The sequence below is a fragment of the Nanorana parkeri genome, unplaced genomic scaffold, assembly GCF_000935625.1.
Source record: "Nanorana parkeri isolate BGI_ZX_2015 unplaced genomic scaffold, ASM93562v1 scaffold130, whole genome shotgun sequence".
NCBI classification, from domain to species: Eukaryota; Metazoa; Chordata; class Amphibia; order Anura; family Dicroglossidae; genus Nanorana; species Nanorana parkeri.
Genome location: NW_017306398.1, coordinates 564142 through 568314, shown reverse-complemented (window position 1 = coordinate 568314; position 4173 = coordinate 564142). Strand labels below are relative to the sequence as shown.

The following is a 4173-nucleotide window of genomic DNA, read 5'->3' as shown; positions in this document are numbered from 1 at the left end:
CCCCGGGGGCGGGGGCCGGCGCGTAGACCCGCTCGCCTCGGGACCGGAGCGCGGACGGAAGCGGGCCGCCTCTCTCCCAGAGCGCATCGCATGTTCGTTGGGAACCCGGTGCTAAATCATTCAGTCAGGGTTTTGTAAGTAGCAGAGCAGCTACCTCGCTGCAATCTATTGAAAGTCATCCCTTGAGCCAAGCTTTTGTCTTCCCCGAGGGGGGAAGCGTCCCCCCCGACCTCTCTGGTCTCCCCCGGACAGCTCGTCGCGCAGGGGGAAAGACCCCCGAGAGGTCCGTTGTGGATCACCTGCCGGGCTTAAGTGTCGCCAGCCAGCTCATCATGCAAGGGGAAAGGGGGAGAAGCGGAGAGCGCCGGTTGTGGAGAAGTACAGTTGAACAAGTCCAGCAGGGGAGTGGGTTGCCGACCGGGCTTAAGTGTCGTTGGCCAGTTCGTCCCGCGAGGGCAGGATTCAAGTGTCACCAGTCAGCTCGGAGGACCAGTGTCCTCGGCCACCATCGGCAGTCAAGCAAGTGAGTGACAGGGAGGCTTCTCTTCCTCACACAGCTTGGTTACCGAGCTGCGAGTGGGGCTTCGACTGGATGGGGGGATGCCTCACCCAGCACACAAAGCAGGGCACTTCACTGCACCTTGTGTGTACCACGTGGCCACTGTGTCTGGCCTGAAGCTGCTGTAGGAGAAGTGCATCTGTATGCACAGAAGGTGCACTCATACTTTGGTTAACAAGAACAACCTATTACTACTTGGCCACTGCACCTTTCCTGAAAGGACTAAAGGAGAAGCTTAACATACATGTAAGTAGTTCAGGTACAGATGGGGATTGAACCCATGATCTTTGGTTTACGAGACCAACGCCTTACTATTTGGCCACTGCACCTGAGCCATAGCAGTAAAAGGAGAAGTGCACCTTGTGTGTAGGCACAGCAGGAAATCAAGCCCAAAAACTTTGCTTTACATGAACAACCCATTACTACTTGGTAACTGCACATGGCCTGAGCTTACCCTGCATGTAAATATTTTAGGCACAGATGGGGATTGAACCCATGATCTTTGGTTTACGAGACCAACGCCTTACCACTTGGCCGCTGTGCCTGGTCTGCAGCTAACAAATGAAAAGTGCATGTTGTGTATAGGCACAGCAGGCAATTAAGCAAACAAACTTTGGTTTACAAGAACAATTTACTGCTTAGCCACTGCCCAAAAAAGAAGTTCAACTCACATGTAGACAATTCAGGCACATTTTGGGGTTGAACCCATGCTCTTTGGTTTACGAGACCAACGCCTTACCACTTGGCCACTCTGCCTGGCCTACAGCTACTGAAGGAGAAGTGAACCTTGTGTGTAGGAACAGCATTCACTTAAGAACTCATTCTTTGGTTTGCAAGAACAACCCTTTACTGCTTGGCCACTGCACCTGGCCTAAAATGGAAGTTCACCTGCCATGTAGGCAATTCAGGCACGTATGGGGGTTGAACCCATGATCTTTGGTTTACGAGACCAACGCCTTACCACTTGGCCACTGCACCTGAGCTTGTGGGGAAGAAAGGTGAGGTCAGAGTCAAGGATGACACCTAGGACCTTGGCATGAGGGGAGGTTTGGATAGTTGTGTTATCAATCACAACTGAAATGTTGGGGGAAGGTGTACGGGGTGGTAAAAGGAGGTGCACAGTAAAAGGAGAAGTGCACCTTGTGTGTAGGCACAGCAGGCAATCAAGCCCAAAAACTTTGCTTTACAAGAACAACCCATTACTACTTGGTAACTGCACATGGCCTGAGCTGACTAAAGGAGAAGCTTACCCTGCATGTAAGTATTTTAGGCACAGATGGGGATTGAACCCATGATCTTTGGTTTACGAGACCAACGCCTTACCACTTGGCCACTGCACCTGGCCCGTAGTATTTGAAGGAGAAGTGCACCATGTGTGTAGGCACAGCAGGCAATCAAGCCCAAAACTTTTGGTTTACAAAAACAACACTTTACTGCTTGGCCACTGCACCTGGCCTAAAAAATAAGTTCACCTTGCATGCAGGCAATTGAGGGTGTGAACCCATGATGTTTGGTTTATGAGAACAAATCCATAACACAGCCCAGTGTGTCAGGCCTGGAGTTGCTAAAGGAGAAATGTACCTTGTGGGTAAGACCAGCAGACAGTCGAGCCAAGAATCTTTGGTTTACAACACCTTACCCCTTGGCCACTACACCTTGCCTGAAGGGACTAAAGGAGAAGCTTACCTTGCAAACTCAGGCCCAAATGGGGATTGAAACCATGATCCTTGGTTTACAAGAGCAACACCAGATGTATGCAATACTTCTGCATTTGGTTATTTATATTATATTTTGTTTGAAGTTGATCTTGCATGTAGGTAACTCAGGCACGGATGGGGATTGAACCCATGATCTTTGGTTTACAAGACCAACTCCTTGCCACTTAGCCACTGCGCCTGCATCTGCACAAGGAGAAATGCAGCTTGGTGTAAGATCAGCAGACATTTAAGCAAAGAATATTTGGTTTACAAGAACACCACCTACTGCTTGACCACTAGACCTTGTCTGAAGAGACTAAAGCTGAAGCTTATTTTGCATGTAGGCAATTCAGGCACCAATGGGGATTGAATCCATAATCTTTGGTATACAAGACCAACACCTTACAACTCCATTAGCCTGGAGCTACTAAGAGGGAGTCATGCCTTGTGTGTACCACTTGGCCATGGTGTCTGGCCTGAAGCTGCACTTAAACTTTGGTTAACTAGAACAACCCTTTGCTGCTTGACCACTGCAAGCACTGTGTGGGCACAACAGGCAATCATTAACCGATCTTTGGTTTACAAGAACGGCCCATTGCTACTTGGCCACTGCACCTGGCCTGAGGGGACTAAAGGAGATGCTTAACTTGCATGTAAGAAGATCAGGCACAGATGGGGATTGAACCCATGATCTTTGGTTTACGAGACCAACGCCTTACCACTTGGCCACTGCACCTGCCCTCTCTACTTCCACATGAAGTACATAAATGCAATATTTCTGCCTTTGGTTATTTTTTTTTATACAGGTATTCCTCACTTAACGACCGAGTTCCGTTCCTACGACCAGGTCGTTAAACGGATTGGTCGTTAAGTGAGGAACTCTATACAGTACTGTACTGCATTAGTACAGTACTGTATAGCGTTGCCGATGTACAGTAACGAACAGTGTACTGTACATCGGGCAATGAAAATACTTACCAGGACCCGCAATGAAGATCGGAGGACACCACTTCCGCCAGCGACACGGCGCACTGACGCTGACGCGCAAGGTCGGAGGTCGATCGGCGCTCCGTCGTAAGTGCGAGTGGTCGCAAAACAGGTAAGTCGGTAAGTGAGGAACATCTGTATTATGTTTTGTTTGTGCAAATAACAGGTTTTCTGTATTTTCTATTAACAATTTTAATTTGACAAGACAAAAATGTATAGAAGCATGGCAAAAAATAGAAGGCCATACAGACCAGCGTATACATTCATACAGTATTTCCCATTAGAATATGCATGGTTTTGGTTGAGTTTAATTACTTTTGATTTCTGTACTGAGTTTTAGTGGTACATGTAAAAAATATGAGCACTGGCCATCTCGGGTAGAAGACGCAAACATGATCGCAGCAGTGAAAAAGTTAAATGGTGGGGGAATGTTAGTGGTCTCCAGGACCAGAGAGTACAATATGAAGGTGAGGCCTCTTGCGACCAGCCCGAATCTGCCCCAAATCACGCGGGAGTCTCCAACATTCGTAACAGAACATCCGATGCATCCATGTTTAATTGCTGCTCTTTACGGATCACCAGTTGTAGCTGAATGACTGACAGTTACATGCAGGGAGGAAGACAGATAAATAGTGCATTGGACGCATATTGTCAGCACGCTTGAGCAAGTTTAATATATCTTCCTGAGTTGTCTTATGCTATTTGTCTTTAAGATAAATCGGAATCTTGAGCCCAAACTATTTTTCTACTGGACAGAAGTGGGAAACTTTCCCATTATATAAGCAGGTTAAAAAAAATGTTTACAATCTGCACTAATTTATGATTAAAATTGAGAGCACTGTTGGGTGTGTCCATTGTTGAATGGGATTACACAGCAAAAATAAAAACACAAGTCAAGCATTTTTTTTTTTGGGGGTGGGGGGGGGGGGG

General features: G+C 47.4%; 4 non-coding genes across 4 annotated transcripts; all 4 read right to left on the bottom strand.

The window, feature by feature from the left end:
• Positions 1–1031: 1031 nt before the first annotated feature.
• On the bottom strand, positions 1032–1103 carry TRNAT-CGU. The gene has a single exon. It is a non-coding gene; the product is annotated as a tRNA-Thr (tRNA).
• A 724-nt stretch (positions 1104–1827) lies between these two features.
• TRNAT-CGU lies at positions 1828–1899 on the bottom strand. The gene has a single exon. It is a non-coding gene; the product is annotated as a tRNA-Thr (tRNA).
• Positions 1900–2383: 484 nt separating this feature from the next.
• TRNAT-UGU lies at positions 2384–2455 on the bottom strand. Its single transcript has one exon. It is a non-coding gene; the product is annotated as a tRNA-Thr (tRNA).
• A 465-nt stretch (positions 2456–2920) lies between these two features.
• TRNAT-CGU lies at positions 2921–2992 on the bottom strand. Its single transcript has one exon. It is a non-coding gene; the product is annotated as a tRNA-Thr (tRNA).
• Positions 2993–4173: the final 1181 nt, after the last annotated feature.